At 48.8% G+C, this 13,337-nt stretch overlaps 1 protein-coding gene across 3 annotated transcripts in view; it reads right to left on the bottom strand.

Moving 5' to 3' along the window:
- The window catches only part of MYPN (myopalladin), a 336,685-nt gene that overhangs the window by 18,225 nt on the left and 305,123 nt on the right, over window positions 1-13,337 (bottom strand). The gene's annotated exons all lie outside the window — the stretch shown is intronic.

Below are 13,337 nucleotides of genomic sequence, written 5' to 3'. Positions count from 1 at the left end.
TCTCGAGGGATCACCCGGGCCGGAATCTGGAGCCAGGAGAGGTAGTCACTTGTACACGGCACTGGAGCAAGCGGGGCTTTCATGTGAAACGGCTCACTATGGTGAATGAGCAAGTGGTGTCAGTTGCCGCAGTCGACTACCTGCCTCCCAGTGAGCGGTACCAAGAATGTTGAAAAATGTTATAATGCCAGTGGTTTTACGATGCCATAGAACTGTTAGGTATCGGTGTTCTCGTTTATTGTTTTTCACTGTTTGTTATTTTTCATATAGATATCAGCAAATGAAAGGGGCCACGGCATTACGGGGTAAGTGGACCCAAGGCCGGGAAGTAGCTTCACGCGTCCTGGTAATTTACCCGATGAGGGTGAAGTCTTCAAGATTCATCCTCCACCTGCTCCAAAATCAGGGTATTAGGGGGATAGGACTTTCCCAATACATAGTCCAGAAAATCCCAAGCGTGAACCCTGAGAGAGCAAGCTCACTCCGTCAGCCATAGGGGTGAGCAGGACCCGACTAGTTCTACACTACAGGGTCCAAATAGTGAAGAAAGTGCCACGGAAAAGGTCACAGGCTAACAAGCAACACCAAGGGGCACGGATCCACGCGTGCTCCTTCCCAGCTGCAGAGGTGCTCAGAATTCTGGTTTACAAGTTGTCGGTGTCAGCATTCTTGGACTTAGTGTGTACGACACAACCCTTTCCTCCCCAACGGCACCCCTTCACTACTATCACTGGGCCCCGGGGCAGACCTCCTACCCACGGAGGGGTTAAACACCTTGCTGCCATATCATCGCCACCGGGCGCTCCCAACAGCAGCGGTGGTACTCCATCTTACCACGCACCGTGGGTGGGGTCACAAACTTCTAACCCCCCTGTACATATCCCCCCCTTTAAATTTGAGTGTCCGCATGACCCCCCGGGTCCGGAGACCCCTTGAGCCACCGCGGTTCCGGATCCGAGCAGCTCGGCCGCTGACATGGGGGCGGTACAGGAGCACCGTGGCACACCAAGGCACTCCAAACTGCTCAACATCGCAGAACAGCCACACCACCTACGTCCGGGCCTAATAGTGCCTTCTGCCCCCACTACCCGGGTGTGACATATGCAGCCCGCAATCGCATAGTACGGGGGGATGAGGGCTAGAATGTATGTCCCACGAGCTTTACACCATGTAAATGTTGCTGTCAGAAACTGAGTGGCAATTAAGTGGTTGTCAGCTGTAACTGGAGCCATCTCCTATCACTGCGTTAGAGGCAGGTTGTGGCTGAATAAAGCCAGCACCTGGCCTGTATAGACAGGGCTCAGCTCCTGAGTCCACTCCATACATCTGCACCCGGCATATAGGGTATCATCATATACCACTGTTTTGTGTCTACACCTACTGTGAAGTTTTCCTGTTTACAAGCTACAAACAACAATGAATCCTGCAGGCACATACACACGTCTGATGGCCATAACTGCCATTTAGTGAAAGTGGCTAATGATCATCTATATGGGTGCAGACTGACAGTCCAGCCATGTTTATTGTTGGGACAAGGATAGTTTGACTATTTTCCATTCTCAATTTATCTAAACTTCTGTTTCTTGGAAAATAAGTGCTGTCAAAGGGATCTGCCTGCAGAATATTCCTATTGTGAAGTTCTAAGAGTAATGATGGAAATAAATATATCGTCACTTGCAAATTTTGCTGAAAGGAACTAAACAAAAATATCTTTCTGTTTAGTTCCCTTACAAACTGACTTTATTTTAATTTTGGAGTATTTTAGCCCCAGAGAAGATGTGTGATCTCTTCTAATTGTAATATGCATTTGTCTTATCACATAAAGCTCATTCACATTTCTATCTTTTCACTGTATGCTCACAACATGTTAGGGAAAGCAAACTTTGGCAGAATTTTCAGCAAATCTGCAGAAATTTCTTTATAAGTTTTCCACCTGTGAATTCACTCCAGCTCTGCAGAGCAAGCATTCAGTTTACTCATTGTATAGCTCTGTGATATTATTGGAATTAAGACTTTGGAATGCAATCTTCCTGAACTCAGTAAACTTTAGTTTTTCCCTAATTTCTGGATAATCCAGTCTTTAAGAAAAACAAGCATTACCTAAATTGCCCCAAAGGTCACATGTATTATAGTGCTAGAAACACATTCAATAATATAAATCCTGGCCACTTACCGGTTACGGACATATCATTGGTGCAACTGCACAAGGGCCCAAGTGGTAAGGGGCCCATTTTTTGTTGCTACGCAGATGGAATTTTGCGTTATGCTGAACTATTGGACTGGAAAGGGCCCATATACTGTTCTTGCACAGCGGCCCTCTTCTGTCTGTGTTCACCAGTGCCACTTACATTCAAACTTTACTGCTTTATTTACAGTGATTACATAGGATACAGTTTCCTTCTAGAATTACTATACATATAACAGCAGCCCCATCTAGTGGCTATTATTGAAATATAACATTGAAGAGTAGTCATACAGTAGAGCAGGGGTCTGCAATGTGTTTTGCACATTAAACCTATTTAAAAACAAAAATAAATTGATAAAAAAAATAAAGCACTCAATGTATTTTATAATGTGTAAGTCAGTCAACACAAACCTTTGGGCCAGCTGCCAATTTGTTTCACAGTTACGTCAGCAGTTATGTGGTTACTATTTATTTATAACTACTAGCGAGATGAGCGAGTATGCTTGTTACTACTCGGTACTCGCACGAGTATCACTGTACTCGGGCTACTCGGCGGGTACCGAGTAATTTCGCGATACTCGTGCTGTACTCGTGGTCTTCATCCCTGCATGTTGGCGCTCTTTTGAGAGCCAGCCCTCATGCAGGGATTGGCTGGCAGACCACTGCAATGCCACAGCCCTGTTAGTTGTGGAATTGCAGTGATTGGCCGGCCCGCACAGCGTGACCGAGCCTTTAAAGCGGCGGGCGCGCTGTGCTCTGCACACAGCCATCTCATATTCCCTGCTTTCCCCGCCCACAAGCGCCTATGATTGGTTGCAGTGAGACACGCCCCCACGCTGAGTGACAGGTGTCTCACTGCACCCAATCACAGCAGCCGGTGGGCGTGTCTATACTGTGCAGTAAAATAAATAAATAAATAATTAAAAAAACCGGCGTGCGGTCCCCCCAATTTTAATACCAGCCAGATAAAGCCATACAGCTGAAGGCTGGTATTCTCAGGATGGGGAGCCCCATGTTATGGGGAGCCCCCCAGCCTAACAATATCAGTCAGCAGCCGCCCGGAATTGCCGCATACATTAGATACGACAGTTCTGGGACTGTACCCGGCTCTTCCCTATTTACCATAGTGCGTTGGCAAATCGGGGTAATAAGGAGTTAATGGCAGCCCATAGCTGCCACTAAATCCTAGATTAATCATGTCAGGCGTCTCCCCGAGATACCTTCCATGATTAATCTGTAAATAACAGTTAAAAAACACACACACCCGAAAAATCCTTTATTAGAAATAAAAAATAACAAAGTCCCTCATCACCAATTCATTAACCCCGACAAAGCCCTCCATGTCCGGCGTAATCCACGGACCTCCAGCGTCGCGTCCAGCTCTGCTACATGCAGGTGACAGGAGCTACAGAATACACCGCCGCTCCTGTCAGCTTCACACAGCAACTGAGGTGAGTAGCGCGATCAGCTGCTGTCAGTCAGGTAACTCACGGCCACCGCTGGATCCAGCGGTGGCCGCGATTAACCTCAGTGACAGCTCAGCTGATCGCTATACTCACCTCAGTTGCTGCGTGGAGCTGACCGGTGCGGCGGTGAGTAGCGCGATCAGCTGAGCTGTCACTGAGGTTACCCGCTGTCACTGGATCCAGCGGTGGCCGCGATTAACCTCAGTGACAGCTCAGCTGATCGCGATACTCACCTCAGTTGCTGCGTGGAGCTGACCGGAGCGGCGTTGAGTAGCGCGATCAGCTGAGCTGTCACTGAGGTTACCCGCGGCCACCGCTGGATCCAGTGACAGCGGGTAACCTCAGTGACAGCTCAGCTGATCGCGCGGCTGTCTTCAGTTGCTGTGTGAAGCTGACAGGAGCGGCGGTGTATTCTGCAGCTCCTGTCACTTGCATGCAGCAGAGCTGGACGCGACGCTGGAGGACTGTGGAGTACGCCGGACATGGACGGTTTGTCGGGGTTAATAAATTGGTGATGAGGGACTTTGTTAGTGTTTTTTATTTCTAATAAAGGATTTTTTCGGGTGTGTGTGTGTTTTTTAACTGTAATTTACAGATTAATCATAGAAGGAATCTCGGGGAGACGCCTGACATGATTAATCTAGGATTTAGTGGCAGCTATGGGCTGCCATTAACTCCTTATTACCCCGATTTGTCAACGCACTAGGGTAAATCGGGAAGAGCCGGGTACAGTCCCAGAACTGTCGCATATAATGTATGCGGCAATTCTGGGCGGCTGCTGACTGATATTGTTAGGCTGGGGGGCTCCCCATAACGTGGGGCTCCCCATCCTGAGAATACCAGCCTTCAGCTGTATGGCTTTTTCTGGCTGGTATTAAAATTGGGGGGACCGCACACCGTTTTTTTTAATTATTTAATTATTTATTTCACTGCACAGTATACACACACCCACCGGCTGCTGTGATTGGGTGCAGTGAGACACCTGTCACTCAGCGTGGGGGCGTGTCTCACTGCAACCAATCATAGGCGCCGAAAAGCAGGAAAGCAGGGAATACGAGATTGTTTAATGAGCGGCCGGCTTTTTCAAAAGAGGAAAAGCCGCCGGAGTTTAGTGAACAGCCGTGCAGCGCCGCGGCAGTGATCGGGGAACGGTAAGTAAGAGAGAGGGGGGAGACTGACCGACAGACTGTGAGAGGGGGACAGACAAGACAAAGAGAGACAGACAGAGCGAGACCGACGGACGGGAGATAGAATGAAAAAAAAAATGACCGACATCGCTAGTAAAAAGCACAAAACGTGCGTTTTGGACATCAGAGTGCCACACAATGTTTTACGTAAAATCTTTCATGTATTAATCTCAAAAAGTAACATACACCAGCTCTATCTCACTATTGGGTATGTGCCCTTAACATTTCCGCCATGAAAATTCATTTTGGTGTCATTTTGGAAGGTTTTCTGGTGAGTCCGTAAAAATGGCGTAAAACTCGGACAAAATTGTTCACAGCTGTGACTTTTGAGTGATAAATGCTTTAAGGGGTCTTCCCCATGCTGTTGCCATGTCATTTGAGCACTCTTCTGAGACTTTTGTGACATTTTTAGGGTTTCTACATGCTGCCGGGGGTCATTTCAGAAAAATACTCGGGTCTCCCATAGGATAACATTGGGCTCGGTGCTCGGGCCGAGTACACGAGTATCTTGGGATGCTCGGCCCGAGCCTCGAGCACCCGAGCTTTTTGGTACTCGCTCATCACTAATAACTACATATGTGGTTACTATTTCCTACCTGAAACCAGTCAAGCCTTTGATTTTTAGAACATACCACTCGTAATGGAATTTGGCACCTGATTCACCAATTCTCACCAATGATTTACACTATGAATACATATTGTTAAAGGGAACCAATCACCAGAATTTTCGTATATAACCTAAAGCCAGTGCTATACTGGCACATCAGGCTGATTCTCTACATACCTGTAGTGGTCAGCTTGGATGTTTAGGTTTTGAAATACAAAAAAGTAAAGTTTATAAAAGTAGCTGCTTATTGAGTGACAGCAGCTGAGGATCAGATAATATATTCATAGTTATCCCCTCCCTCTGTTAGAATTAGCAAGTATTAGAAGTATTAGTTTTAGAAGTATTATACAAACAATTCACTTTGTTTCTTGCAGGACCTGTGTGAGGTCATACTCATGTGACCTGGTATCTAGCTTTGTTGACTGAGGCACCGCCCCTTCTGGTCACATGGGTATGTGTGGCGCCCCTGAGGCTTCACTCACCAAATGGTACTACAGGGTACTGCATCTCCTTTAAGATGTAGTACTCATCCTGGGTAAGGAGAGGTTAATCGCTGGTGTTTCTCACATTCACAAACCACAAACACAATTAGGTACTTTCCCACCCATGGGGATGGCCTGGGGTAGATAGAGGGGTGGCCATCACAAAGCATGGGACTTTGCCTGTCACTAGGACAGCCACCTGGGGGGTGGGCACCACTTTGGGGAAAAGGGAGGGAGCATCTTCACACTTAGCCAGTCAACCCCGGGCACAGCTTGAGGTGAGAGACACACCTGGGACCTCGGTCCAATCTTCTTTTACCTCATACTTCTGGGAGCGCCATAGGACCCGCGGCTTGGAGCAGACAGCTCAGCCCAGGTTCTCTACTGCTACATGGGGTTCCAGGGTCTGCGGAGAGTGCAGGAAACACCCGCAGCCCGTTACACACTCCACATACACCGGGATTGGAGGGACCCCGATCAGAAAGGACTCATAGTGGGAACACCGATGATGACCTCGAATTACTCGGGATCAACTGGGGCTCATCACAGCGGTGACCGGCATCTCCGGGCAAACTGGTACTGTGAGTAAAGAAGCCTGAAAACCGTAGAGACTGTGTCCGCCTGTCCTTGCTGGCGCCGTCGCGCCACGCTTCGGCACCAGCTATCACTACTTCCCTCATCATCCTCCCTGGGGCCTGCTCCACCTGTAGTGAGCAGAAACATCTTAGCTGCTACAACCATCTGCCCCGGAGGATAGTGACAGCAGCGGCAAGTATTCCCTGGCTGCATACCGTAGGTGACGTCACAAGACAACTCCCAACATGTGGGTGCTACATATGACCTCACACAGGTCCTGCAAAAGACAAAGTGAATCGTTTGTATAATGCTTATGCTAATTCTAACAGGGGGAGGGGATAACTATGAATATGTGGCGTCCCTTAGTGTCAGGTGCCAAAGGGTATTACATCTAACCCCGGAATCCTGGAAGACCAGTACCGGTAAACACCACAAACATACAAGACTCATCCAATCCGCTACTCAGAAACCTGGGAGCAGGAGGGGCTAGTCAGTGCAGTGGACAGAGACGGACATCTTGTGAGATAGTAAAAAGACAGTGAAAAGGTCAGTCAGAAGTCGGCGTGCAGACAAAAAGTGTGAAGTGGCTTGTTGGACAAAAGGAGTACAGTCGCCAGGGAGCATACAGTGTGAGTACTCACTGGACTGAGCATCGGCGGGGTGCAGAGCCCTAGTTCAGGAAGACGCTTCACGCTCACCTACTAAATCTGCCCGGTGAGGGAATCATCAAGGTTCCTCATCAACGTTAGTGTCCGGGGCACAACAGCAAAGAGGGAACCTGGGAACGGGGACATATTTCCAGCCCAAGAGAGGTTCAAGCTGCCTGCCATACGGGCCAGGACTGTGACAACAGGAGGGGACCCCAGAATGCTTCAGGCCATGGGGACCCACCAACAACAGACGGGTCCATGGAAGTAAAGTGCACCAGGTCAACACACCGGCACTGGAACCAAGGGAATATTGGTAGAGACCAGCACCAGCCGGGTTGCAGCTGCTCCAAACCAGTGAGTAAAGCACAAGTTGAACCACAGCCCCTGCATTGTCTCAATTCTTCCTACACCTCTGCATCACGATACTACAACCACCATCAATCTCCCTGGGGCCTAGCTCTACTTGCGGAGAGTCATAACACCCAAGCTGCTTAATAACACCAGCCCCAGTAGTGAGACACTTAGCAGCGGCGGCTTTCCCCATATAGCCGTATACCGCAACTGACGTCACGAATGACATTCTTTTATTTTTATTTATTTTTCCCCTTTTTTAACCCCTTCACGACCGCGGGCCGTAAAATTACGTCCTATTTTAACGTGACTTAACGACCAGGGACGTAATTTTACGGCCTAAACTTCATTTGATTGCCGTGGCCATAGCAACGGCTTTCAAATGATGTCCCCTGCTGTTTCTTACAGCAGGGGACCTTTGCTTGACCCCAGGGGGGGCGGCATCGCCACCCCCTATCGACGATCGATGTGATTGGCTGTTCAAATCTGAACCGCCAACCACATCGATCGCACTAATTTCGGCAAAAATAATGCCCGAATTAGTGCGATCCTGTGAGATCCAGCTATGAGATGCCGCAGCTGCTGCAGCATATCATAGGTGGACCTCAAACATGCCGCCCCCAGCCCCTGCAGCACTGATTGGAGCGATCGTGCTATGACGCGCAATCGCTCCAATCAGTGTGCAGTGGGGCGGTCTGATCTGCCGGTGGCCGCCCTCCCCAGGCCTGTGCTGGCCTGTGAGCCCTCCCCCAACATGTCTGCAGCGTGGAGTGGCTGGTACTTTTGGTACCACGCCACCGCTGCTGCCGCCGCCTCTGATGTCTCCGCCGCTGCAGCTCTAATGGTAAGTATTCCGCTCCCTGCGCGCTCCCGTGAAGGCCCCTGCGCGCTCCCGTGAAGGCCCCTGCCCGTGCCCCCCCCGATCTGCCCCCCTACGCCCCGATCTGCCCCCCTACGCCCCGATCTGCCCCCCCGGCATCCCGATCTGCTACCACCGCTGCTGCTGAGGTCACCGCTGCTGCTGCAAAGTGAGTACTGTGCTCACTTTGCAGCCCGTGCGCGCTCCCGTGGTGCCCCTGCGCGCTGCCGTGATAGCCCCTGCCGTGCCCCCCCCGCGATCTGCTCCCCCCAACCACCACCCCCCCCCCCCGACATCCCGATCCGCTCCCCCCGCGATCTGACTGCCTCCCCCATTATTTCTATTCTGCTTCTGCAGCTCCCTCTCCGGTCTCCCCCTCTGCTCTCCCCCCCTCCCCCTCTGCTCTCCTCCCCTCCCCCTCTGCTCTCCCCCCCTCCCCCTCTGCTCTCACCCCCCCCTCTGCTCTCACCCCCCCCCTCTGCTCTCACCCCCCCCTCTCCCCCTCTGCTCTCCCCCGACGTCCTCTTACCTGTCTTCACCGGCCTGATCACATCTGCGTCCATCGCTGGGTCCTTCCTGGGCATTCTGCTGATCTGCCTGCTGCTCCTGTAAAGCTGTCCATCTCTCTGCCATCTGTTCCTCTGCAGCTCTTCTGGTCAGTGATCCTCCTGCTAGTCCTCTGGGTACTGTGAGTATAACTTTTTTTTTTTTTTCCGTATCCCCTGTCCATTTTTACACCTCATCCGTCCGTGCGTCCCGCCAAGCGCTGATCAGGGATGCAGATAACGGATCGGCATCCCTGCTCAATTTTTGGCGTGACTTTTTTTTCCGTATCCCCGACGCTTTTTGTATCGCATCCGTCCGTGCGTCCCGCCAAGCGCTGATCAGGGATGCAGATAACGGATCGGCATCCATGGTCAATTTTTGGCGTGACTTTTTTTTCCGTATTCACGACGCTTTTTGTATCGCATCGGTCCGTGCGTCCCGCCGAGCGCTGATCAGGGATGCAGATAACGGATCGGCATCCATGGTCAATTTTTGGCGTGACTTTTTTTTCCGTATTCACGACGCTTTTTGTATCGCATCGGTCCGTGCGTCCCGCCGAGCGCTGATCAGGGATGCAGATAACGGATCGGCATCCATGGTCAATTTTTGGCGTGACTTTTTTTTCCGTATCCCCGACGCTTTTTGTATCGCATCCGTCCGTGCGTCCCGCCAAGCGCTGATCAGGGATGCACATAACGGATCGGCATCCATGGTCAATTTTTGGCGTGACTTTTTTCCGTATTCACGACGCTTTTTGTATCGCATCCGTCCGTGCGTCCCGCCAAGCGCTGATCAGGGATGCAGATAACGGATCGGCATCCCTGCTCAATTTTTGGCGTGACTTTTTTTTCCGTATCCCCGACGCTTTTTGTATCGCATCCGTCCGTGCGTCCCGCCAAGCGCTGATCAGGGATGCAGATAACGGATCGGCATCCATGGTCAATTTTTGGCGTGACTTTTTTTTCCGTATTCACGACGCTTTTTGTATCGCATCGGTCCGTGCGTCCCGCCGAGCGCTGATCAGGGATGCAGATAACGGATCGGCATCCATGGTCAATTTTTGGCGTGACTTTTTTTTCCGTATTCACGACGCTTTTTGTATCGCATCGGTCCGTGCGTCCCGCCGAGCGCTGATCAGGGATGCAGATAACGGATCGGCATCCATGGTCAATTTTTGGCGTGACTTTTTTTTCCGTATCCCCGACGCTTTTTGTATCGCATCCGTCCGTGCGTCCCGCCAAGCGCTGATCAGGGATGCACATAACGGATCGGCATCCATGGTCAATTTTTGGCGTGACTTTTTTCCGTATTCACGACGCTTTTTGTATCGCATCCGTCCGTGCGTCCCGCCAAGCGCTGATCAGGGATGCACATAACGGATCGGCATCCCTGCTCAATTTTTGGCGTGACTTTTTTCCGTATTTGCGACGCTTTTTGTATCGCATCCGTCCGTGCGTCCCGCCAAGCGCTGATCAGGGATGCACATAACGTATCTGCATCCATGGTCAATTTTTGGCGTGACTTTTTTTTTTACGTATCCCCGACGCTTTTTTTTATCGCATCCGACCGTGCGTCCTGCAGCGGCCGATCAGTGCACTGCGTCTGTGCGTTTGAAAAGTCAAATGGCGCTCCTTCTCTTCTGAGCCCCGCCATGCGCTCAAACAATTACTTTCCACCACATATGAGGTATCTGCGTACTCAGGAGAAATTGCACAATACATTTTATGGTGCATTTTTTCCTGATAGCCTTGTGAAAAAAAAAGCTACCTAGTTGAAGCAACCGTTTTGTGGTAAAAAAAAAAAATTTTCTTTTCACGGCTCAACGCTATAAACTTCTGTGAAGCCCCCAGGTGTTCAAAGTGCTCACCAAACATCTAGAAAAATTATTTGAGGGCTCTAGTTTCCAAAATGGTGTCACTTGTGGGGGAGCTCCACTGTTTAGGCACCATAGGGGGTCTCCAAACGTGACATGGCGTCCGCTAATGATTCCAACCAATTTTGCTGTCAAATGGCGCTCCTTCTCTTCTGAGCCCCGCCATGCGCCCAAACAATTACTTTCCACCACATATGAGGTATCTGCGTACTCAGGAGAAAATGCACAATACATTTTATGGTGCATTTTTTCCTGATAGCCTTGTGAAAAAAAAAGCTACCTAGTTGAAGCAACCGTTTTGTGGTAAAAAAAAATTTTTTTCTTTTCACGGCTCAACGCTATAAACTTCTGTGAAGCCCCCAGGTGTTCAAAGTGCTCACCAAACATCTAGAAAAATTATTTGAGGGCTCTAGTTTCCAAAATGGTGTCACTTGTGGGGGAGCTCCACTGTTTAGGCACCATAGGGGGTCTCCAAACGTGACATGGCGTCCGCTAATGATTCCAACCAATTTTGCTGTCAAATGGCGCTCCTTCTCTTCTGAGCCCCGCCATGCGCCCAAACAATTACTTTCCACCACATATGAGGTATCTGCGTACTCAGGAGAAAATGCACAATACATTTTATGGTGCATTTTTTCCTGATAGCCTTGTGAAAAAAAAAGCTACCTAGTTGAAGCAACCGTTTTGTGGTAAAAAAAAATTTTTTTCTTTTCACGGCTCAACGCTATAAACTTCTGTGAAGCCCCCAGGTGTTCAAAGTGCTCACCAAACATCTAGAAAAATTATTTGAGGGCTCTAGTTTCCAAAATGGTGTCACTTGTGGGGGAGCTCCACTGTTTAGGCACCATAGGGGGTCTCCAAACGTGACATGGTGTCCGCTAATGATTCCAACCAATTTTGCTGTCAAATGGCGCTCCTTCTCTTCTGAGCCCCGCCATGCGCCCAAACAATTACTTTCCACCACATATGAGGTATCTGCGTACTCAGGAGAAAATGCACAATACATTTTATGGTGCATTTTTTCCTGTTACCCTTGTGAAAAAAAAAGCTACCTAGTTGAAGCAACCGTTTTGTGGTAAAAAAATTTTTTTTTCTTTTCACGGCTCAACGCTATAAACTTTTGTGAAGCCCCCAGGGGTTCAAAGTGCTCACCAAACATCTAGAAAAATTATTTGAGGCCTCTAGTTTCCAAAATGGGGTCACTTGTGGGGGAGCTCCATTGTTTAGGCACCTCAGGGGGTCTTCAAACCCGACATGGCGTCCGCTAACAGGTGCAGCTAATTTTGCACTCAAAATTTCAAATGGCGCTCCTTGCCTTCCGAGCACTGCTGTGTGTCCAAACATTTGATTTCCACCACATATGAGGTATCTGCGTACTCAGGAGAAAATGCACAATACATTTTATGGTGCATTTTTTCCTGTTACCCTTGTGAAAAAAAAAGCTACCTAGTTGAAGCAACCGTTTTGTGGTAAAAAAAAATTTTTTTCTTTTCACGGCTCAACGCTATAAACTTTTGTGAAGCCCCCAGGTGTTCAAAGTGCTCACCAAACATCTAGAAAAATTATTTGAGGCCTCTAGTTTCCAAAATGGGGTCACTTGTGGGGGAGCTCCATTGTTTAGGCACCTCAGGGGGTCTTCAAACCCGACATGGCGTCCGCTAACAGGTGCAGCTAATTTTGCACTCAAAAATTCAAATGGCGCTCCTTGCCTTCCGAGCACTGCCGTGTGTCCAAACATTTGATTTCCACCACATATGAGGTATCTGCGTACTCAGGAGAAAATGCACAATACATTTTATGGTGCATTTTTTCCTGTTACCCTTGTGAAAAAAAAAGCTACCTAGTTGAAGCAACCGTTTTGTGGTAAAAAATATTTTTTTTCTTTTCACGGCTCAACGCTATAAACTTTTGTGAAGCCCCCAGGGGTTCAAAGTGCTCACCAAACATCTAGAAAAATTATTTGAGGCCTCTAGTTTCCAAAATGGGGTCACTTATGGGGGAGCTCCATTGTTTAGGCACCTCAGGGGGTCTTCAAACCCGACATGGCGTCCGCTAATGAGTGCAGCTAATTTTGCGTTCAAAAATTCAAATGGCGCTCCTTCCCTTCCGAGCTCTGCCGTGCGCCCAAACAATTGATTTTTACCACATATGGGGTATCAGCGTACTCAGGAGAACATGCACAATAAATTGTATTGTGTACTTTCTCTTTTCTCCCTTGTAAAAATGAAAATTTTATGGCTAAAGTAACATTTTTGTGTTAAAAAGTAAAATTTTCATTTTTTCCTTCCACATTGCTTTGGTTCCTGTGAAGCACCTAAAGGGTTAATAATCTTATTGGATGTGGTTTTGAGCAGTGTGAGGGGTGTAGTTTTTAGAATGGGGTCACTTTTGGGTATTTTCTGTCACCTCGGCCTCTCAAAGTCACTTCAAATGTGATGTGGTCCCTAAAAAAATTATTTTGTAAATTTTGTTGGAAAAATGAGAATTTGCTGATGACCTTTGACCCCTTCTAACTTCCTAACGGAAAAAAAATTTGTTTCGAAAATTGCGCTGAT

The sequence above is a fragment of the Anomaloglossus baeobatrachus genome, chromosome 5 (genome assembly GCF_048569485.1).
Source record: "Anomaloglossus baeobatrachus isolate aAnoBae1 chromosome 5, aAnoBae1.hap1, whole genome shotgun sequence".
NCBI lineage: Eukaryota > Metazoa > Chordata > Amphibia > Anura > Aromobatidae > Anomaloglossus > Anomaloglossus baeobatrachus.
Note: the sequence above shows the minus strand (reverse complement) of the source record. Positions and strands in the feature narration are given on the sequence as shown.